Below are 25,153 nucleotides of genomic sequence, written 5' to 3' on the forward strand. Positions count from 1 at the left end.
AAAGAGACTGGGGTTTTCACTTTCTGTATGACTCACTTACATTGTTTTTTTGACAGCTTTCCCTACACTTATACTTTTACTACTGTGTTCTGTGTAGGCAGTGCGAGGAGACTCTGGTATCAGTAGCAGATCTGGGAGGGAGTCCTCTTTTTCAATTCAGCCTTCCAGCAAAATCAATAAACTCTTTGAGGAAATCTCTCAGCGTCTGACCTTTGGGGTGGCCTCTTTAGGCCCCAAACTATAGTAACAGCAGCAGTTCTCCCAGGCAACCTCCCAGTGAAAGATTCAAAAGGAGATTGTTGCCTATTGGAGGCACCAGAATCCTCCAAGCAGGCGATCTAAGAATGGAATTAATCAGCCTGCGAAGCTTTTAAACTCAACTTATCATTCACCCAGAGCTCTACATATATTCTTTGTGACCTTGTGTTCCTCCATCTCCTTTGATCATATATTGAAGTACTTTCTTGTTTAATGCATAAGTAACACCACTTCATGGCACCATCGAAACAAAAGAGAACATAAAGAACATGAAAGAATATAGTGTCCGTCACTTGGCCTATCACAACACATACAAAGACCTAGTAAAAAGCCATGGTATTACATAACTCTATTTATGCTATTACAGAGCAGAACTAACAAAGCTAAATATGGCTTTAAGACCAAACATGATCTCAAACACTTAACTAGAACTACTGTTGATTGTTTCTCTGTTTTCTATGTGAATTATTGCATAGTTAGGGGCAACTCTTTGACCACAGAGGCAATTACTTATAAAGTGTACCCAACCTTGTCCCTCACTCCAGCTGGTTTAACGAATCAGGCTGAGGATCCAGCCCTCAATGTGTTGATTTCAACTGGTCAACTCTAAGTTCAGTGCCCTGTTTGAAAGAAGTGATTCATAGATTGTAGGGCATGGAAGCTGCAGAAGGTCATGCTACATGACACCTCACCCTTTTGACTTTCACATTGTCTTTCTGGCAAAATCAAAACTATTTCATAACCAGTTCCAAAGGTCCATTTGACAAGCCAGAAGGGGATGCAATGTTCATTTTTATACCACTCGGACTTCTCTGCAGAACACTAATCACAGTTCAACAGAAGAAAAACTTGGTTTTGTTTTCATTATGATTGCCAAAGTTAATCCAGTTTTGTCTTTAACTTAAAACCATATAGTAGGTGTTAGAGGCCATATGGACTCTGATTTTGATATCTGTTGTCCACAATTCATCTTAAACTTGGTTTTCATACTTAGTTTCTTGGCTGCCTAAACTCATGTTTATCCATTAAGACCATTTTGCCCATTCACAAGGTGACATATTACTGGTACTTAGTTCTCTTATGCATCAAACTACCAGGAGAGGAGTTTAATATCTCACTGTTAATTATTATTTACCACTTTATTTCAGACACAATTACATTTTAATCAGAGATTTACTTTTTGTATAAAATCATGGGGTGTAATGCTCACCCCATTGCAGGCAATGGCAAAACTGCTATTGATTTAAAAATGGAGCCAGGATTTCACCCCTAGAGTTTAGAGACAGAAGAGACCTATTAGATTATTATGTAAATTGTCGGAACACCTAAAGATCCCAGCTGAGATGGCTGCTTCATTGTGCTAGGCAATATACACTTACTATTATTACTGTAACACCTATTACTGTACATAGCACCTAGGAGCTCCATTATGCTACATTAACAGATAACTCTGCAGGGCAGGGACTTACAGACTAAATAGATCAGACAGAGAGTTGGGAGGGGGAAATAAAAACAGAAGTGAAGGTACTTGCTTGAAGTCGGACTACACAGCAGTGGTGGAAATAACCACTAGACCACCCCGACAACTGGATTAAAATGTGCTAAGTACTTTCACACAAAAAGGCACGACCCTTGCCCTGGAAAAATGTTTAATCTAAAAAGTAGACAGATGAAAGACAGGAGAAGAACTTGCAACATGTAAGCAAGACGACAGGGGCGGTGATGGCACATCTTGTTAATTCTATACTTTGATTTCATTAAATTATTATTATGATATAAACTATGCCTAACTGCTTGCCTACTTGGGCATTATTAGCACCAGACTCAGCCATCACCTAAAAACTTCAACAGCTTTAGCTATCTATTTTCAAATCCACTAGAATCCTAGTTAAATTATCACCTTACCCATGACTCCTGTCCTCCTTGAACAAAGCAAGCTCTGCCTCTCACGCTACACCTCTTTTATGAAAATCTACTTTCCTCTTCTGCACAGTGCTCATCCCCTGCCACATCCTACAGAGACAGGCAACATTTTAAAAATAGTCACTGCTGACATCAGAGGAGATGTTATGACCGTGAACACCTTCTTCCACCCCTCACCACACTGATCTGATAGGTGCTTAGGAAACCAAGGATCTTTCCTCAAACCCACACCCCAGTTATGCTCAATCTCTGCCTATTATTTAGTCCCCTCTTCAGAGAGTCCAGCCCATCTCCAGTCGAGCTCCTCCCCGATGCAAGCAATCAGATGAAGTGATTAGGATTTCTTTTATACTTCAGTGAAGTCTCCCTTTAAGAAAAAAAAAATCAACTTTCAAGGCACTGTGTTTCGCTCTCTTAGGCTACATCTACCACTGGTAGCACCATGTAGGGTACACGTAGCTTCAGGCCACAGTGAAAATCTGGCAGCCTCCACAACACAGTGTTTGGCTAAACATGTCAGTGAAAGTCTCTGGTGTGGGAATGAGAAGGGGAAAGGCTCTGGCAGCAGGCCCATTGCCTTCCTCCCTACTTAGGCAGGCCACTCAGCCAGTTTTGAACTGGACAGTCCTGTTTTCTGTAACTTTTGTACCCTATCCGTTACTGAAACAAAACCAGATGTCTCCCCCCACCAGTCTGATTCACACCATAATGGAGAGTGCACCGGCCCAGTCCTACTGATGTGAGCTCACACACACCAACAGGGGCAGGATAGCATTGCATAGTCTTAAAATGGCACACACACAGCATGCATACAAAATCATGCCAGTGGGAGCATGGCTATGCTATTCCTAGAAGCCGCAGAATGTCCGATATTCCAGGAATAAGACAGTGGGCACCTTGCCCTTGTCAGAGCCTTTAACCATTGCCAGTGTCTTTCCCGGAGGATTCAGGTGTGTCTTTACTGGCCTAAGTGTAACCCACACACCTCCTGGGTATTCGGGGTCTCTGTGCCATTAGATGGGAAAGAGACCACAAAGAGAGAGTTAAATGAGTCTGTTCTACAGCCTTAGTTAACAGCCAGTTGGTTTTTAGCTCATGCTGTAGAGACTCATGGATTGAGGTCCCCAGTTTGATCCTGCCTGCCGATGACCAGGGTCTGTTAGTATTACTTAAGCAGTGAGTCACCATCTACACTGCAATTTATACCTGTGCTAAGGAGGCATACAATGTGTGTACTCTATATGTCACTGTAAGGCGTGTGCAGTGTAGACATACCCTTAGATGCCACACACTACTCTTAATTGAGTCTGGACAGCAACTCACACTGCTAACTCCCATGGTGTTACACCAGTTGAGGATGCGGCCTGTAATGTCTACAAACAAGGCTGTGTTTTCAGAGCTGAATCACTATACCCAGCAGTTTGTGCCTTATGATGGTCCACACATAGTGGAACCCTTTCTCGGTATAGCTAGATGCCAACTGTGAAGTGGAATGAAAGTCTATAATTAACATGCAAAATTGGAATTCCATGACTCTACTTAATGAGCCCACCTTTGCAATCCTTGTGCACTCAAAAATCCCACCATATCCATTAAGATATTGTTCTAGATGGATTCCTCTGTACTTCTATCCAGTGCCTGTCTGCAACAGACAGCTCTATTGTTTTTTTTGGACATTTTCAGTTTTCTACAACACTACAGAACACAGGAATCTGAACTCTCAGAACAAGTGAAATCAATTGTGTTGATTCCTTGATCAACACTAGGCTACATGGCAGCTAAGCCACATAAGCCCATGAAAGTTTGAATTTGTTTTTCTGCAAAAGGTCCTTTGCCAAATGATGTTGTTCATGCACTTATGCAAGAATCCTCTAAGTTAGCCAATTTCCTCTGAAATATTGAGAAAAAAGAATAAACGGTATGAATAAATCATACTTTATATGCAATTCATGTTCTGACAAAGTGATATTAATGAGAACTGAGAGCCAAAACTACCCTAAAAATAGGAAGCAGAATTCATGAAAGCAAAACATAAGGCTAATGCAAAAATCAATGTTCACTGCACTGGTTGTTGGCAAAATTAGACAATTAATTCTGTGTAAACTAACCTATCAGGAAACCACACTGTGGGGATTCTGATAGCCGTTATTGCAGTACATTATATTAAGGAGAGAGCACTTTAATGAGATCCCTGGAGAGTCTATACAGACTTGGATCATCTTCTCAAAAAGAACATTTTACCCCATTTAACTGCCACTATGTTATATCACATATACACATGAACAAAACAAGCTATTAAAACAATTATCAGTACCAATCAGCATGGTGCTTTTCAGGATCAAAAAGACATTATGCCATTTTCAACATATATGATCCATCAGAAATACCATGTGCATATGAAAAAGAACAGCATTTCACAGTCAGAGCAGCATTTGACAGCGCAGCAGCACAAAGAAGAGCATAATGCACGAGGACAAAAGATCAGATGTTGCCTACATCAGAACCTGTAATTTATATTTTAAAAGGTTCTAATTTCTTGCATACATGAATTGGTACAGTATGCCATGTGCAATAAAGGCCCTAGCTTGAAATTTAATTTTCCAAACAGATGTTAAAATGAACCTTTTACACTGTTGACTTCAAAATGGCTGTATTTCAAGTTGACTATATGCTGTAAAATAGCAGAGCAGAATATCTTGACTGTACTGTAGTGGTAATACCAGAAATAGCAGCACTAAATCCCACATTTTCATCTGCTTCTATCTGCAACTTCTGCATCAAATATGCAAGCACTAAATTGACCCCTGAAATTAAAACAAGCAGCACTCTGAAGTTGTGAAAGGCTAGTCAATTTAAGCCTTATTCTCTTTATTTTCATATTATCTTTCTAATAAAATTTTATTAAGTGATGCCTTGGAAAAAAAATTTTTTGGGGGGGGAAGCGTCACAAATGAAATAAAATTAAATTATTCTGTCCCTTTAAAAAACAGTAATGAAATGTTTTGGTTTTTTGTTTTTAAAAAGACCTATGCACCTGTAAGGGATATCTGTTTTAGATAGCCGAGTACTCCATATTCCCCCTAGACGTACATACTGGAGGAAGGTTTGCTATGCACACTTCTATTTATTAATTAAATTGAATCAGAGCCAGATAGCCTTAGTGATATTAAATAGTATATGCGTGTCACATTCGAGTTAATGGAACAACTCATAAATTAAGTGACTATTCAATGTGAGTAATAATATCAGAATTTGGCCCATTATAGAAGATTAGGGTTGGAAGAGACCTCAGGAGTTCATCTAGTCCAACCCCCTGTTCAAAGCAGGACCAAACCCAACTAAATCATCCCAGCCAGGGCTTTGTCAAGCCTGACCTTAAAAACCTCTAAAGGAAGGAGATTCCACCACTTCCCTCGGTAACCCATTCCAGTGCTTCACCACCCTCCTAGTGACACAGTGTTTTCTAATATCCAACCTAGACCTTCCCCACTGCAACTTGAGACCATTATTTCTTGTTCTGTCATCGGCCACAACTGACAACAGCCTAACTCCATCCAATATGCCATTAGTCTTCTTGGCAATAAGGGCACACTGTTAACTCATATCCACCTTCTCGTCCACTGTAATCCCCAGGTCTTTTTCGGCAGAACTGCCATTTAGCCAGTCAGTCCCCAGCCTGTAGCAGTGCATGGGATTCTTCTGTCCTAAGTGCAGGACTCCGCACTTGTCCTTGTTGACCCTCATCAGATTTCTTTTGGCTCAATCCTCCAATTTGTGCAGGTCACTCTGGACTCTATCCCTATCCTCCTGCATATCTATTTCCTCCCCCAGCTTAGTGTCATTTGCGAACTTGCTGCAGGTGCAATCCATCCCATCATCCAGATCATTACTGAAAACATTGAACAAAACCAGCCCCAGGACTGACCTGTGGGGCACTCCACTTGATACTGGCTGCCAGTTAGACATGGAGCCATTGATCACTACCCGTTGAGCCCGACAATCTAACCAGCTTTCTATCCACCTTATATTCCATTCATCCAATCCATACTACTTTAACTAGCTGGCAAGAACACTGTGGGAAAACATATCAGAAGCTTTGCTAAAGTCAAGGTATATCATGTCAAGGTATATCATGTCCACCATTTCCTCCATAGCCACAGAGCCAGTTATATCATAGAAGGCAGTCAGGTTGGTCAGGCATAACTTGCCCTTAGTGAATCCATGTTGACTGTTCCTGATCACCTTCCTCTTCTCCAAGTGCTTCAGAACGGATTCCTTGATGACCTGCTCCATGATTTTTCCAGGGACTGAGGTGAGGTTGACCATTCTGTAATTCCGCAGATTCTACTTCTTTCCTTTTCCAAAGATGGGCACTATATTTGCCTTTTTCCAGTCATCTGGGACCTCCCCCAATCACCATACGTTTTCAAAAGATAAGGTCCAATGGCTCTGCAATCACATCAGCCAATTCACCCAGCACTCTCAGATGCATTGCATCTGGCCCCATGGACTTGTGCATGTCCAGTTTTTCTAAATAGTCCTTAACCTGTTCTTTCACCACTGAGGGCTGCTCATCTCCTCCCCATACTGTGCTGCCCAGTGCAGTGGTCTGGGAGCTGACCTTGTCTGTGAAAACTGAGGCAGAAAAGGCATTGAGCACTGCTGCTTTTTTCACATCATCTGTCACTAGGTTACCTCCCCTATTCAGCAAGGTCCCCACACTTTCCCTGACCTCCTTCTTCTTGCTAACATGCCTGTAGGAACCCTTCTTGTTACCCTTCACATCCCTTGTGAGCTGCAACTCCAACTGTGCTTTAGCTTTCCTGATTACATGCCTGCATGCTAGAGTAATATTTTTATACTCCTCCTTAGTCATCTGTCCAAGTTTCCGCTTCTTATACGCTTCCCTTTTGTGTTTAAGCTCACTGAAGATTTCTCTGTTAAGTCAAGCTGGTCACCTGTCGTATTTGCTATTCTTTCTGCACACCAGGATGGCTTGTGCCTGCAACCTCAATAAGGGTTCTTTAAAATAATCAGCTCTCCTGGACTTCTTTCCCCCCTCATATTAGCCTCCCAGGGGATCCTGCCCATCAGTTCCCTGAGGAAGTCAAACTCTGCTTTTCTGAAGTCCAGGGTCTGTATTCTGCTGCTCTCCTTTCTTCCTTTTGTCAGGATCCTGAACTCTACCATCTCATGGTTATTACCATCATGCTAACTGGACAAACCTATAAGAGATCTCACTAACGGAGGAAAAGTGCTTCCAAAGGGGCTGGCGTTCAACAACAGGGCAACCAGAAGTGACAACAGGTGAATTTTAGACAGTGGGTCAAATTCAGACCCGCTGTAAGCAAACTGCTCTGCATGTTAGATTGCAGTACATACATACATACCTAGGACGTGTTTCTGTGAATATCAGTTCTCAATATTACAACACATCTTAACCTGTATAAAGTGACCCTAATTGATTTCATGATACTTGGAAATAGAGAATTCAAGTAGAATATCTAAATCTTAAGAGTTACACTGACAAACATTTGTTTACCTGTTAACCACATTGTTTAATGAGAAAAGGACTTGGGATAACCTGTACTTAAGCGTTCTCTACATTTCTGGTTAGAGGACTCTGTACCCTGTCCTATAAATATTCTTAACATTCTCACCCAATGGACCAAGTATTATTTCAGCAGACTAATTGGTTCACAACCTGCTAAGTATCAGCCATATCATTCCTAACTGCCATAGGCTAGTATCATCATTAGCTGAGCGACAATCTCCTAGAGCATTTTGATTCTTTAATCTCCATACTCCCCCAGGAATACAGGCCTATTAAGGGTTAAAGCTCCCTCTTTAATTCCTTTCTTATCCTGTACCTCTGTGTAGAAAAGCAGGGTAAGGTAGTGACACAAAGGAAACAGAAGACCATGTCTCCCTAAGGAGGAATAGTGAGAATCAGATTATAGGAAATTCTTAATAATGCAGAAAAAACAGAGGTCCTCATCCTCATCTCAGCTGACTTCAAAGAGTCAGTATGTGATCTCACATTAGTGTAAGTCAATAAAGTATTTCAGCGTCAATGAGATCAGAATTTGGCCATGATTCTTCTTATTAATATTTATTATTAGCACCACTGTAGCACTAGAAGACTCTAGTCAAAATTAGGAACCTATGGCAATGGGTAGTGTACAAATGTGTGGCAAGACACGGTACCTGCTTTGAAGAGCTGAATATAAAATGCCCTGATTCAGCAAAGTACCTAAGCACATGCCTAACTTTAAGCACATGACTAGTCCCATTGAATCTGACAACACTCTCCCAATTCCATCGGGAAGTCAATAGGATACTCACATGCTTAAACACTTCTCTAAATAAGGCCCAAAATAGGACACACAAAAATAGCGTGAGAAAGGGAAATCCTGTAGCAGTAAAAAGACCATAGTGGTGGCTGGCAATCAAGTTCGTTTCACAGTTATGTATTTTTTGTATGTTGGGGGATGTGTCCTAGGGCATGATGTGAATTGAGGGGAGGAAGGGGATGAGTTAAAAGAAGCAAGGGATAGGAAATGAAATGAACAGAGTGAGGGATACTGAAAGGGAAGACAGGAGAAGAAAAACTAGGAAAAGGATGGAAGGAAGGCTGGTAAGAAGCATGGTGAGGAAAGGTGTGGAGGAGAGTGGGAGGAGGTCAGAGTGAATCAAAAATACATCCTGGAGTCTCAACTCAAAAACCAGACAGCAATGCCCTCACCAGAGAGGAAAGGAATAGGAAGGTGCTAGTGCTAAGCCTACTAGCCTGCCTGGCTTTAAGGGCTTGCTCAGTCCCTGTGAGTTCTTGCTTTTCCCTTCTGTGAGCTCACAAGAGCCTCTCTGTCACTTCACGTACAGAGTACTGACTTAGGGATTGCTGAGGCTCCAGTATAGCCAACCACTATCCATTTGCCCTTTTTGTGCCCACGTGTCTCAGTTGGCACATATGACTTCTTTGTTGCCAAGCCCAAATACTTAAAAATCAAGTCTGGCCTTGAAAAAATTGAGACCGTGTAATAAAGTAGAGTTCTTTTTACTTGGCTTCTTTGCCTTTACAGTTCATGTTTTCAGGCTGTTCTCTTCACCATAGGTGCTCGACTCTGATTTTTTTTTAATGAAAGCTGATTTTATCACAATCACTCATTTCCTAGGACTTTACGAAAAAACGTGAAATATAAACAAGATATGATAAAGTTGTAAGAATTGAAAAAAGTGATACTTTGACCAGTGGGAAACAGCTTTGCATGAAAACATAGCCAGCTTTACTGTTGCCTTGTCTCCCTCTTCATTTCTCTGTTTTGTTTCCTCTTAAAATTCTAGACTCTGAGCTCACAGTAGCAAAGGCCATTCATGTTTTACTTCATTAAGTGCCTGCTATAATGGGGTCCTGAACTCTGATTGTGGACTCCAGGTGCTACAGCATCAGAACTAATAAACTATGTCTACTACTAGGTATAACAGAGGTTTTAGAGCTATGTTATGTACAAGCATAAAAATATCCAAGATGTTATACTTTGGGCAAATAAGTCAAAATTCTTCAAATATAATGTGTTCTCATTGAAAATATCCTTTTATAAAAAAAAATAGTTCTTGAAAAAGTGGAGGTTTTAAGCACTCTCTCTTTTTTGTAAGATTTTTCACATAATTTTAGTTTTCACATAAAACAGTTTTTGAAATTTCCATATACTGAAACCCATTTTTAGCAAACACAACACTTCATTAATAAAAATGTTGATCAAAATGTTTCACAAAAACAAATAAAATAGGTCTATTTTGAATCCTGTGAAACAACTCCCAATTCTGAAAATGTTTATGATTTTTTTTTTTGGAGGGGTCAGCTCTAATGTTAATAGTTGGACTTACCACAGGTGAAACCTGATAGCTAATAAAGCTAGCACTAGTGTTCAGACAGAGAGAGGACTACCTTTTTTTAAATTGTCCTGAGATAAGGAAAAATCTAACTAGACAAGAATTCTTATGCACATCGCATCTCTCAAACCCAAAAGGTAAAAATAATTGTCTTAATACTGACAATAACCTCATTATGCCATTTGGAAAGTTTTCCAGACAGAACCTCTCATGGAAATTGCATTGCTAGGCTGGATTCTTTGCCCTGTTTAAAAAAAAAAAATCATGCATTTTAAATGGTATTATAAATCTCTAACATGAAAGAAGATGTATGGAAAATGCAATTTCTTATCACTGGTCACAATCTCAACCTAGCTGAAATCTTGTAAATTATTGACAAGCTACTAAGTCCAGTTTGACACACTTTGTTCTTTTATTTGGATACTGACACTTTCTTTTCTAGGTCAGTCAGTCACCTGTTTCTGGGTGATTCTTTGTCAAGTTTCAGGTCTCTTCTTTCAGCTGTTTCTAGACAGGAGGAGAATTCTCCTTTTTTGGAAAGATTCCACTTCTAATGAAATCCTGAACTGTTCAGGTCAAGAAATCCAACACTGGCCACAGATCTCAGATAGTAAAAATAATAAACACAGAGCAGAAGGAGCAGTCTCTTCTGTGTCCCTGGATCTCCAAGCAGGTAGCCTTTGACCATGCTCCAAATAAAGTCTATACACTATATGAAAAGCCAAGCCTACCTCCTTCCTGTGTTTTGCTTTACTGCTAACTAACGTTAACAGAACATAAGCCTCAGCCTAATCTTCCTCCCCAAACCTAATGGTTTCAACAGTTTCTTTTGAGACCTCCCTGTCTCACACTACTTCCCTTCCACCAAAGGGTCACACCAGCCTCTCATATCATTAACAAGTCATGCCTGCCACAATGAGTCAGCAGTATTTACCAAGTAGCTTTCCACTGGGTTCTCGCTCTAGTTAACAGGGTTGGTCAACAGAAGCACTGTGCATCCCTCAGAGACACTGACTCTTACTGGGCTTCTCACTCCCTATTTGACTTCTTTGCCCCCATACAGTTTTGAAGCTCTTCTGTTTCTTACACACGCTTCTTGCTCTGTGCGCTGTATTTGTTGCCCAAATACTTCCAAGGATCTTGTTTGAGTTGGTTAAAAAAATTCCACTATATTCCCTATTTTAACAAGCAATATTAATGAAAGTGGCCAAAGCAGTGAGCTGTTTAAATAAAATTATCCACAATGGGTGGGAGAGGAGGCTGTGCACTGGTAAACACTGTCTCCCTTGTGGTCTAAATTTTGGCTTTCAGATCAGAGGGCAAATCATGTTCAAAAGTCAGTAGCATGGCAATAAACTACTTGTTCTAATGCCCACAATCACACAGACACAGCAATACCGTACTACTACAGAAAATGATCAGCAAGCACAAGATTTATTTTCCTTGAGTCATGCTGAGAAATCTCTGCAATTTGTGGCTATGGTTTCTAGCCCTTCACATTTCCTTTCTAATTTGAAATCATATCCTCCCTGTCAGAACATGCTTGGGGGCAAGCCGCTTATGAAAGGAGAAAGCTTGAATCTCAGTGTGTCTAGTCTGAGTCATAACATCTGCCACAATGAGCGTCTACTGCCAAATGCAGGAGTGCTCTTTAGTGCAGTCCCTCTCATGAGATGGTCAGAAGGCACTTATCAGCCAGCAATGCCAAAATTGAGGTTATAGTCTTCCACCACTTCTTGGAGTTTCTGTACAAGAAGGACTAGCATATTTTTTTTCCAAAAAGGAATACACATGTATACACCCGGATTAGATGTAAAAAAAATTCATATGCTTCCACATCAGGTTTCTTCATTTTTGTTTGTTTTGCTTTATGTAGAAAACTGCCAGTACTCTGATTACTTTCCAGGAAGGTAAGCTAATATCATATGTGGGACCCTGAGGCAAAAGCCAGGCCACTGCGCAAAACAATCCAGAAATATATATATATATATAACTAAATTGAGCTAAATTCACATAAGGATTTAGGCACCTAAATCCCAGAATCAGGCCACAGTGAGAGTCACAAAACCCCAGCTCATCTGCAACCAAACTGGTTGATGCCTAAATTCACTCAGTGCCTAAATTTGTGCTGCAAAGATTCCCTGGGTGCCTATGTTTCTTCCTCTGAGCAGGCCTCCAGAGGCCGAAGCCTCAGAGCTAGCATTGCCAGGCGTCCGGTTTTCAACCAGAATGCCCAGTGCCCTCTCCTGCACCCCAGGCCCCTCATCCCCGGCCCCACCCCAGAGCCCTCACCCCCTCCTGCACCCCAACCCAGTGAAAGTGAGTGAGGGTGGGGGAGAGCGAGTGACAGAGGGAGGGGGGATGGAGCGAGAGGGGGTGGGCCTCAGAGAAGGGGCGTGGCAGGGGTGTTTGGTTTTGTGCAATTAGGAAGCTGGTAACCCTGCTCAGAGGACAAACAAAGAAAGGGACAAGCCTCTATCTAACTTGCCCAGGAGGCCTGAGCTGGCAAGCATGCTCAGATCTCACCTACCAGATAAAGCCCGTGTAGGTGAGCTTATATAGCTGGAAGAGAAGGCAGCTTTCCCTCATAACTTTTAGGGCAGTAGTTAAGCTATTCACCTGGGATGTGGGAGCCCCGTGTTCAAGTCCCTGGGAGAAGGGATTTTACCTCCCTCGCCACTGATCTATAGGATATTCTGGTGGGGAGGGGGAGGTGTTATGGGTTCCTCCATGCCTTCTGTGAAGTTGTTACACTGGCTAAATATGAAAGCATTAGGGGGAGTGGGGGGGGGAGCAGGAGAGAGACAGACAGAGACTTTGTAGCCTGGTAACTCAGAGCACTCATCTGGCAGACCCAGAAGCCAGCACCCAGGCTCTTTTTTTGTTTGTTTGTTTTTAAATTATTTAGCCACAGTGGAACAGCTTGAATTAGAGAGACAGAGGGCACTCCACAATCGAATATCCGATAGCCCAGTGGTTAGGACGCTCACCTGAGAAGTAGCAGATCCCTATTCAAATCCTTTCTCTCACCTCAGATGTAAGTGGGATTTGAACCAGGTGTCTCCCTCCTCCCAGGCAAGTACCCCAAACACTGCTCACGAGGGAGGGCCCTAACTGCTCACCCCCCCACACACTGCTTTTTGTAAAAACTGCAGTTGCCTAATGCTAAGAGAAAGTTTTTCCAGCTCAAGCAGGTGGGCTCCCTGCAGTCTGGACTCAGCAGCGAGGCTTAGCACACCCCCCTCAGCTTACATCTCCCATTTGCTGCCTTAGTCAGGGAGACTCCTAGTGTGCTGGCTTTTGTGCTTCCCATTCGGAGGCACCCGTCTCCCTCGATTCGTTCAACAAGGAGCCTAGGCTCCAAACTCAGGCTTTGTGATGCTCAATGTCACCATGCCAAAGTTTCTTTAGGAATCAATATGTATTGCTTCTGTTTTCCAACTACTTTTCTTCTGGGAAATAGTGTAGTTCCAACCAAAAGAGCCACACAATGTAATTGTCAAGCTACTTTAAAATATTAATTTAATACAGAAATTGCTGTATTTTATTAGGTCAGTGGTCCAGCTAATCCAGTATCCGCTCTGTAACAGTGGTCATTACACTTTCCTCTGAAGCAGCCAGTAAGAAACCTTACAGGAGGCAGTTATGGAATAATCTGCCAGAGCAAAATTCTTCCCAAACCCCCTTAGTTAGAGGTTGATTTATACTCTAAAGCATGAGGATTTTAGAGGACTGTATTAGATTCCCTTAACTATTTTCAGTTGTATATAGGGTCAGAAGAACCTACACTATTCAATGGCTCAAAGCCACTGTTTCTATGATTGAAATTTCTTAAACTTCACCTTCAGAAATATCTGTCAAACTTTTATTATGCTTTCAACATATTATTGGCAATTATAAAATGCAATAGTTCATACTTCTAAAAGACTGAATTCGCCCAACAGCATTGGGTCCCTGGAAAGCTGTCAGTGCAGCAGAAGCACGGATTTTATTGGTTTTAAACAGCAAAACCTATATTTTAATGTAAAGTATCAGCTCAGTGCTCACTGATGGTCCAGAAAGCAAACAAGCTGATAGGCTGCTCGAAGAACGGGTTAGAGAAGAATAAAAATTATGGTATTATATGTACTGACGATAGGCCCTCACTTGGAATACTGACTGAGTTCTGCTGTGTTCACCTTACCACCATAATGATGGAGTAGAAATGGAAAAGGACTAGAGAAGGATAGCAAAACATGACTGTATACAAAGATTTCTGTAAGAGGCAAACAATAGGATTAGGACCAGTCATTTAGAAAGAAAAGCCTTAGAGAAGTCCCATGATTGAGGAGTATAAAATAATACATGGTATAGACAAGGTCATATGGGAACTCTGTTTACACAGTGAAATTAGAAGATAGCAAATTTAAAGTGGGAAAATAAATTCACACTAATTAACCCACTGCACGCACTGCCACAAAACATTACTGAGACAAACCATAAACAGTTCAAAAAGAAAGAATTAGCGCTTTATATGGATAATCAAAATACCCACACTCAATAGGATAAAAACGTAAAAGAGTTATAACCTGTTTGTTTCTTAAGGCAAACACTAAGTGGTTGGAATTAAGGTGAACTTCCTCCATAGGCATGTTATTACATGACTGTCTATTGGGCTTTACACTGTCTTTGAGTAACCTGGTATTGGTTACTATGAGAAACAGGACACTGGATTAGATGGTCCACTATTCAGATCTGTTATGGTAATTCCTACCTCTACATTCCCAAAGCAGTTCACAATGTAATGAGTTTAAAAACGGGTAGTGCAGTTTTGTGCTAAGCAACCCCATTCACACAGGTTTAGATGCTGTAACCTGTCAGAGAAGGGATATTGGCCAAATCATTCTATGCACTTCAAAAAGTACTATAGGATTAGAGCTCATCTTGGGCCTAATTTTAAAGCTCGGCCCACACCTAAACCCAACCCAAGCACCCCTGGCCTCAGCCTAAGAGGGTCGAGACGTTTTCAGACTCACCCCAAACCCGAGTCAACACTCCCACTGTCACCTCATCCATGGCGCTCAGCCTGATGGGGGCTTCATGCTCCCCATGTCCCTTGCCCATGATCGGTCTCCAGCCTCCTCCAGCCAATGGGGTTCACTGCAGGAACCTCTGCATACCCCACGCCCACCAGCCACCGCCTCACCATGCTGTGTGCACTATGGAGTGACGGGGCTGCAATTCTGTCACTCTCCAGCACACAGAGACCAGTAAAGTGGCACAAGCCGGCAGAAGCAGGGCATCCACTGCTGCACAGACCTCAAAGGCAGGAAGAGGAGGAGCTCAGAGACAACCCATCCCCGAGAGAGTTGGGTTGTTTTCAGACCCGACGCTGACCCTTGCCGTCAGTTCCCATCAGGTTCCAGTTGGGTTGCAAGGCTCCACATCGGATATTTGCCTGCCAGCTGATCAGATACCAGACATGGCCAGGAATGTTTCTCATAATGTTTCTTCCACAAAGCAAAACAACAACATACCATTTCTGCAAAGGAGTATCATCATCATGAGCCCAAGCTCTAGCATGGTACTGAAAGCTACCACCTTCTGGCCCAGAGCTATCAACCAACACATTTATACTTATACCAACATCAGGCACATCATTTGCCTTTTCTGTGTATTCCAAGTATATTCCACATCCTATTTAGTCACAAATGTTATGATACATTACATGCCATTTTTGGTAGCCAATTCACACAAAACATGTAACTTATTTCCACAGAAAAGGTCCTGCAATAATTCCATCTTTAAAACCAAAAGCTTTCATGTAGGAAATATAACAAGTCACTACAATCTTTGGCTAATTGCTATGTTTTAGGTTTATGAGAAATGAAAGAAAGCTTCTAGTTATTTTTCTCTGCCGAGCTGCTATAAGAATAAGTAGGCAATAATGCTCTCCTTCACTGAAGAAAAAAAAAAGTACAGGTGAAAAATGCCTAGAGTATCCATGTCCACACTTTGGGAAGGGGAACTTTCACAGTACAAGCCCTGATAAAGTGATATGGTTTTCTTAAAGGACTTAATGGGCAACTGCCTATGTGGAAAAAGCACAAGGACTGAACCAATAATTAGCTCTGTACCTTGCATCTTCACCTAAGCATTTTCCTTTCTTACAATCTGGTTTCCAAACACAGAAGCAGCTCTGTAGCAATTTTAAGACAACGATCACCCATCTGAGACTATCATTATCTGAAACACAGTTGTGCTTCTGCCAAAAACAAGTCAAGGTTTCACTGTTCATGTGAAATTATTTCATAACAGGAGCTGGACAATCATATGCCACAGAGCAAACAGACGAAACAGCATAGATTTCCTTTCTGGGTTCTTCAAACAATTCATTCTTAGTGACTTCAAGAAGTCACATTCTAAAGAAAAAAAATCAGGAAGAAGTTGCAATATTTTATGGTACATAGCATTTCTGTCAATGGAATGAAGAGCACATCAGAATCAGCAATGGCAGCACACAGCAGAAAAAGCAACATGTGACAGATTCCAGGCAATGCGTGTCATGCCCTTCAGTTCTGGTTCATGGAGGCAAATGTCACATCCTACAATATGATGCAACCCTCCCCTTATATTATGTGCAAGCAATTTTGATTCCGCTGCCTTCTTTCATGCATGGCAGAATCTAGAAGTTAAACAATGGGAAAATATGGTTTTACTTGGGATTCGTTTCAGAAGTTTGTCAAACTGGGATATGGTCCATCGTCATTAACAAAGGATAGGGTCTAAAACTGCCCTGGTGCTTTTTACTTAGCACGAAACAGGAAATTCAGGCTCCCTCAACACTCTTGCCTTTACCTAGAACTAGTTTTTCCAAAGCAACTATTTTCCATATAACAGTGACAGGAGGTGTTGTTCCAGCAAGCCAGTTTCTACCTCTTTTTCCCCCTCCTCTGCACTTCCCTTTTTCCTGTCCTTTCCACGGTCACCTCTAACATCTTCCACCACCCCCTATATCCTCTTACCCCAGCTATTCTGTCACTCTCCTAGCGGTTCTTCTAGCAGTAAATACTAACTGCAAAAGCTCTCAAACCTGACACCTAGAAGCACTAGCAAATGCAAGGACAGTCACCAGATATTTGGTCACACCACGAGGCTGTATATGAAAGCTGATGCTAGTAGAGTATCATATTTTCATAAGCACTCATCATTGGCCAAAAGATTTCTATTAGTATAAATCGTAAAATTCCTAAGGATCTGAATGGGAGACGAGTTAGGCCAACGATCAGTACTTTAAAAATATCAGCCTCAAACTGCTCTTAGCATGAAACACTAATAGCTCTTGTGAAATTTAACAGAAGTAGCAACACTCAGTGAGCCTGAAAGGACAGTACATCATCCTCTCCCAAAGGGATAAAACACTGGGAGATGAAGGATATGAATTGTGGAACCAGGGTGCAGTCCCGTATCCTGAAATGAACTTGGCTTACACCACATATTTGTACTGGACTTTAGTTCATTTATTTACACTGTACCTGACTCAGGCAGAAAAAGAAACAAAACACTTGCACATGAACAGATGAGTTTCATGCACTGAATTTTAGTTTGTGTACCTAAAATGTTCCAGGAACCATCCCCTTTCTCAGGGAAATTTTGAGTTTGGAGTTTTGAGTTGAAAGATGCATAAAACTCTAAAGGCCAAACACCTTGCTATTGACTAGACATTAAAGGAGTTTACATGTGCATTGTTTATTCCAGTAAGTACCTGGTATAAATAACAAAATAGAAAAAAGTAGTCCTTTCTATGGTAGTATTTGTATAAGGCTAAAATATTTACAAACATGCTTAGCATACATTTTGGAGGAAGGGAGGATCCTACTAAAGTGTTTGGGTTTTTTGTTTTTAATTTAGGCTGTTGCTGGCCTTGTGAATACACAGATATTTCAATATATTCTGATACAGAAGGTCAGACCTCAGAGGAGAGCTGAACATTTGTTGTTTGTTCTCTCTCACCCCGCCCCCAAAAACATCTACACATATTTATGATACACAGAGAATTAAATTGTCATCTTGCTGTGCAGTTGGAATTACATGAGGTTTCACTGCATAGTAATGATGAAGCAGACTGAAATACTGACAATGAAAACTGGCTGTACCAATAAAGATAATTAGATACAAGGCTTACATGCTCTCACTGACGTAAATCAGAGAGATCCCTTGGACTAAAGAAGGTGCAGGACTTGATTTTACATGTTTTTTTTGGGAGTGCAGTGTATTCTGTAGTTATGCTTCTAATACAGCACATAGATTGATTCTGATTTCCAACAGTTCACTAGGATATAGCAGGAAATGAAGCTCAACTTTCCAATTACAGTACCTCCCAGCAGGTGCACTCGGTTTGGGGTAGGTATTACCATAAAAGCATCTTCCAGCAGGGCATGTAGCATATTATTCAGATACAAACAATAGTATAATCAGGGATAATACAGTCCCAGATTTAGGTAAGTCTGAGTGATGGAAATGTGTGTTTCCCACAAATGTAGTAAAGACTCAATTTGTTGAGCTCCTGTTGATTTCAGTGGGAGTCCTGTGAATACTGGGATGGGTCCTGGCTTTGTATTAACTATGGGAGAGCGATTTAATCGTTACCATTTTTACAGGTCACACAACAGTAGTGTAGTTACTTATCTGACTCAGTAAAAAATTGCACATAAAACATTCACTTTGATTTTTTTTTAATTTTCAGTCAGAACAGGATGCAAGTTTAAACCAAAATAGGACAGACATATCAAGCTTTTTATTTAAAAAAAAAAGGTCAGTCTACAATAAGAATTCAAATGCAGCATGAACAAAATGCTTGCAGATGTGATGAGACTAATGTAGTATCCATGATACAAGTGGGCAGATCTCCAAATGGTGTAGATCAGTGCAACTCAATCAACTTAAAAGGTGCTATCGTGATTTACACTAGCTGAGAGTCTGGCCCACTAGATTTATTTTTCAAACTGCTCAAGTTGTAAGTTATATATTGTCACTGGTCTTGGGGTAAAATCCTAGCCTAAGTGATAATGGGAGTTTGGCTATTGACTCAATGAGACCAGGATTTCACCCTTAAGGTACATATACACTGGAATGAAAGGACCCAGGGCACGGCCGCGGCTGGCCCTGTTCAGCCGACTCAGGCTCACAGAGCTTGGGCTGCAGGGTTAAAAATTGCTGTGTAGATGTTTGGACTCAGGCTGGAGCCCAAGCTCTGGGACCCTGCCCCATTGTGGTTCCCCAAGTCCAAATGCTCATGCAGTAATTTTACCGCCCCTCAGCCCGAGCCTGAACCAGCTGACCTGGGTCAGCTGTGGGTGTTTAATTGCAGTGTAGACGTACCTTTGGTTTCCATGTGTAATAAGTATTGATAGAAGTCATATAGATAAGCCACTGTTACATTATACCGACCACACTTACGACTGCCACATCTTCATCTCCCAGGTGTGCTGGAACTATGGGTACTGCTACACCCCCCAGATTGAAGTAGTAACAACAGACACCAAATACATGGTTTCCATCATCAGCACCCTCACTATAAAAATTATTCCAGCACCCCTGCCATCTCCCCTAAGTGTCTGATAAAATAAACATTCTACATTCTATGGAACTGGGAACAAGCATCCAGTTACTTCGCCTCCCCTCCCTCCACCACCTATTCATAATTAGAGTTGCAATTTAAGTGAATGACTTTATAAGTATTATTCCCCCACACCAAATTCAGTAAACACCAAAGCAGTGATGCTCCTTGTGATGGGTTGGATCACAGAAACCAACTTTGGGATTGCTACTTGATGCGTTAAGACAACCCCAGTCTGAGCCAGTTTTCCCTGGAAGCTTTGGATTTCAGAACCCTGCCTGGTTCTGCCAGACATGCTAGCCTGCTATAGACCAGAGTCTGTGTTTGAACTACATCCCCTAAAAGCTGCAGACTTAACTAAAAACAGCTTAAGACATGTTCCTGTCTCCAACCAGATGCCAAGTTCCCAATGGGGTTCAAACTCTTAATAAATCCATTTTACCCTGTATAAAGCTTATACTGGATAAATTCATAAATTTTTTCGCCCTCTATAACATTGATAGAGAGATATGCACAGCTGTTTGCCACCCCAGGTATTAATGCATACTCTGGGCTAATTAATAAGGAAAAAGTGATTTCATTAAATACAAAAAGTAGAATTTAAGTGGCTCCAAGTAATAACAGACAGAACAAAGTGAATTACCAAGAAAATAAAACAAAACATGCAAGTATAAGCCTAATAGAGTAAGAAAACTGAATACAGATGAAATCTCACCCTCCAAGATATTTCAATAAGCTCCTTTCACAGACTAGATGCCTTCCTAGTCTGTGTACAATCCTTTCCCCTGGTACAGCCCTTGTTCCAGCTCAGGTGGTAGCTAGGGGATTTCCCATGACTGTCCTGCCCCCTTTGTTCTGTTCCACTCCCTTATATATCTTTTGCACAAGGCGGGAATCCTTTGTCCCTTTCTGGGTTCCCACCCTGCCTTCTAAATGGAAAAGCACCAGGTTAAAGATGGATTCCAGTTCAGGTGACATGATCCCATGTCACCGTAAGACTTCATTACCCACCTGCCAGCACACAGGAAGTCTTACAAGTAAACAGAGCCATGTACAGTCAATTGTCTGGGTTAATGGGAGCCATCAAGATTCCAAACCACCATTAATGGCCCACACTTTGCATAATTACAATAGGCCCTCAGAGTTATATTTCATATTTCTAGTTTCAGATACAAGAATAATACATATAAACAAAGAGGATGACCACACTCAGATTATAAGCTTTGTAAGGATACCTTACAAGAGATCTTTTGCATGAAGCATATTCCAGTTACATTATATTGAAACTCATGAGCATATTTTCATAACATCATATAGAGTGCAATGTCACACTTCTGATGGACACTTCAGCTAGACTGACTCAAGATAAGTCACCCGGTAGCACAGGTAGTAGAGTATTTTCAGTAGCAGAACTTCATCTTACCAGAGAAGATCAGATGAAGTGTAGTTTGGAACATGTTCAGGTCAAAATGCAAGACTCATAAGATCATCCCCCAATAAGGGCATTTTGGATGGTCCAAATCACTACTGGAGAGAGATGAAGAAATGAAGCAGAATGCTGAGAGGAAAGAACTAGACCCTAACTGAGCAAGATACTTAAGTACATGAGTAGTCTTGATAAAAATCAAAACAATTACTCATGTGCTCACATATCTTGCTGAAGCAGGATCCAGAGAGGAGAGAAAATAAAAACCTACCGAAACATTCACTGGGTTGTAAGCACATTGAGCACTCTGTTTAATTGCCATGTACCATTTAGATAGAACAGTGCATCAGAGTTATCAATAATAAATTATTGAAGAATTTTACAGTTGCTAATTCTTATCAGCAGCAACCCACACGAAAAATTCTGGATGTGAAAGTCTCTGTTTTGTTAGCCGTTGTAAGTTAGCCATTGATTTGTTCTGGCCTCTGAGGGCCAAATCCTGCTCTCCTTGTCTTTGGTCTTATTTGAACAGACCAATTCTTCATTAAAGCTAACACTTTTGGGTAAAGTATCAGAGAGGTAGCCGTGTTACTCTGGATCTGTAAAAGCAGCAAAGAATCCTGTGGCACCTTATAGACTAACAGACGTTTTGGAGCATGAGCTTTCGTGGGTGAATACCCACTTCTTCAGATGCATGTGGTGGAAATTTCCAGGGGCAGATATATATATGCTAGCAAGCAAGCTAGAGATAACGAGGTCAGTTCAATCAGGGAGGATGAGGCCCTGTTCTAGCAGTTGAGGTGTGAAAACCAAGAGAGGAGAAACTGGTTCTGTAGTTGGCAAGCCATTCACAGTCTTTGTTCAATCCTGAGCTGATGGTGTCAAATTTGCAGATGAACTGAAGCTCAGCAGTTTCTCTTTGAAGTCTGGTCTTGAAGTTTTTTTGCTGCAGGATGGCCACCTTGAGGTCTGTAATAGTGTGGCCAGGGAGGTTGAAGTGCTCTCCTACAGGTTTTTGTATATTGCCATTCCTAATGTCTGATTTGTGTCCATTTATCCTTTTCCGTAGAGACTGTCCACTTTGGCCGATGTACATAGCAGAGAGGCATTGCTGGCATATATTACATTGGTGGATGTGCAGGTAAATGAACCAGTGATGGTGTGGCTGATCTGGTTAGGTCCTGTGATGGTGTCGCTGGTGTAGATATGTGGGCAGAGTTGGCATCGAGGTTTGTTGCATGGATTGGTTCCTGAGCTAGAGTTATTATGGTGCGGTGTGCAGTTACTGGTGAGACTATGTTTCAGGTTGGCAGGTTGTCTGTGGGCAAGGACTGGCCTGCCACCCAAGGCCTGTGAAAGTGTGGGATCATTGTCCAGGATGGGTTGTAGATCCTTGATGATGCGTTGGAGGGGTTTTAGCTGGGGGCTGTATGTGATGGCCAGTGGAGTCCTGTTGGTTTCTTTCTTGGGTTTGTCTTGCAGTAGGAGGCTTCTGGGTACACGTCTGGCTCTGTTGATCTGTTTCCTTATTTCCTCGTGCGGGTATTGTAGTTTTGAGAATGCTTGGTGGAGATTTTGTAGGTGTTGGTCTCTGTCTGAGGGGTTAGAGCAGATGCGGTTGTACCTCAGTGCTTGGCTGTAGACAATGGATCGTGTGATGTGTCCAGGATGGAAGCTGGAGGCATGAAGGTAGGCATAGCGGTCGGTAGGTTTTCTATATAGGGTGGTGTTAATGTGACCATCACTTATTTGCACCGTGATGTCAAGAAAGTGGACCTCCCGTGTAGATTGTTCCAGGCTGAGGTTGATGGTGGGGTGGAAGCTGTTGAAATCGTGGTGGAATTTTTCCAGAGTCTCCTTCCCATGGGTCCAGATGATGAAGATGTCATCAATGTAGCGTAGGTAGAGAAGGGGCGTGAGTGGACGAGAGCTGAGGAAGCATTGTTCCAGGTCGGCCATAAAGATATTGGCATATTGTGGGGCCATGCGGGTGCCCATAGCAGTGCCACTGATCTGGAGATATATATTGTCATCAAATTTGAAATAGTTGTGTGTAAGTATAAAGGCACAGAGCTCAGCAGCCAGTTGTGCTGTGGCAGCATGAGGGATAGTGTTCCTGACAGCTTGTATTCCATCTGTGTGTGGGATGTTTGTGTAGAGCCTCTACATCCATGGTGGCTAGGATGGTGTTTTCTGGGAGGTGACCAACGCATTGTAGTTTCCTCAGGAAATCAGTGGTGTCACGGAGATAGCTGGGAGTGCTGGTGGCATAGGGTCTGAGTAGAGAGTCCATATATCCAGACAGTCCTTCAGTGAGAGTGCCAATGCCCGAGATGATGGGGCGTCCAGTATTTCCGGGTTTGTGGATCTTGGGTAGTAGATAGAATAACCCTGGTCGGGGCTCTAGGGGTATGTTGATTTCTTCTGGTGTTAGTGTAGGGAGTGTCCTGAGTAGATGCTGTAGTTTCTTAGTGTATTCCTCAGTGGGATCTGAGGGAAGTGGCCTGTAGAATTTGGTATTGGAGAGTTGTCTGGAGGCCTCCTTTTGGTAGTCAGACCTGTTCATGATGACAACGGCACCTCCTTTATCAGCCTCTTTGATGATAATGTCAGGGTGGTTTCTGAGGCTGTGGATGGCATTGCGTTCTGCACGACTTAGGTTGTGAGGCAAGCAATGTTGTTGTTCCACAATTTCTGCCTGTGCACGCCGGCGGAAGCATTCAATGTATAGGTCCAGACTGTCATTTCGACCCCCAGGAGGAGTCCATGTGGAGTTCTTCTTCTTGTGCTGTTGGTGGGAGGGCACCTGTGTATCAGTGCACTGTTCAGTGTTGTCCTGGAAGTATTCTTTGAGTCAGAGACGGCGAAAGTAGGCTTCCAGATCGCCACAGAACTGTATCATGTTGGTGGGGGTGGCAGGGCAGAAAGAGTCCCCAAGATAGGACAGACTTCTCTTCTGGGCTGAGTGTGCAGTTGGATAGATTGACAATATTGCTGGGTGGGTTGGGGGTACCACGGTTGTGGCCCCATGTGGCAGGTAGGAGTTTAGACAGCTTGCAGTCCTTTTTCCTTTGTAGAGAGGTGAAGTGAGTAATGTAGATCTCCTGTCTTATTCTAGTGAAGTCCATTTGTATAGAAGTTTTGTTATTAATGAGAGTCTCCAGGTTGGAGAGCTCTTTTTTGATGTTTTCCTGTTTGCTGTATTGGATGCTGATCAGGTGGTTCCTCAGTTTTTTTTGACAGAGTATGGCATAATCTCAACCCAAGGTGAAGTGTTTTAAAGATGCATCAGACTTGTAACAATGCAACATGCTGGAGACAAGCTGCATGATGCATTTTAAAAAGTGCACTTTCAAGCTACAGGAATATGCCCCAGGAGGCCAGCCCTTTCTTTTCTCTCTTTTAACGTGCCATGGAAGCACAACATGCAGCATTTGAGACTACTTCTTACGCGTTACTGGCTGAAAATCTGACAGTGAAATGCTATCAAACTGTAAACGCAAAAGGTGTGGGAGAGATATAGCTGGGTGGGAGAAAGAAGCAGAGTGAAAGGGAGGTTGGCCCAATCCTGCAACTCACTCAAGTAATCTTACAAGAGTAACCTCACTGACTTTGACTGAAATTGTAGCTTGAATACATTGTAGGATTTGACCTGTGGAATGTGCATGCTGAGACAACTAGCTTTTAATGATCATTGGTAATTATAGGCACTTGGGGTGGGATTTTCACAAGCTCCTAAATTACTTAGGAGCACCAGTCTCATAGAAAACTATTGAAAGTAAAGGGGACTGGAGTCCCTAAGTCACCTAAGTGCTTTGAAAATCTCATCCCTGTCTTGCATTTTACCACCAAGACCAAATATTTGAAGATTTGGGCTTGAACTTCCGTGCTATGTGCACATCTACTTCCTACCCAAGCAACCGCCAGTGAAATGCATACCGTTAACGTGGAATCACCATGTCCCCCAAGAGCTAAAAATTTGGCCACCTCTAATCAAGATCAAAGGTTACAAATGAACTTATTCCATAAACGTGTGACCCTTATGTAGCCTCCTG

At 42.0% G+C, this 25,153-nt stretch overlaps 1 protein-coding gene across 15 annotated transcripts in view; it reads right to left on the reverse strand.

The window, feature by feature from the left end:
* Nucleotides 1-25,153, reverse strand: part of CHL1 (cell adhesion molecule L1 like) — a 192,325-nt gene that overhangs the window by 156,900 nt on the left and 10,272 nt on the right. Inside the window, exon 1 of one of the 15 annotated variants that reach the window (XM_030570021.1) lies at nucleotides 1,469-1,488. The exons of the other annotated variants lie outside the window; for them this stretch is intronic. The gene's annotated coding sequence lies outside the window, so the exon portion shown is untranslated. Of the gene's footprint in view, nucleotides 1-1,468; nucleotides 1,489-25,153 lie in introns of those variants that run through there. 15 annotated transcript variants of the gene reach the window in all.

The sequence above is a fragment of the Gopherus evgoodei genome, chromosome 7 (genome assembly GCF_007399415.2).
Source record: "Gopherus evgoodei ecotype Sinaloan lineage chromosome 7, rGopEvg1_v1.p, whole genome shotgun sequence".
Lineage (NCBI taxonomy): Eukaryota > Metazoa > Chordata > Testudines > Testudinidae > Gopherus > Gopherus evgoodei.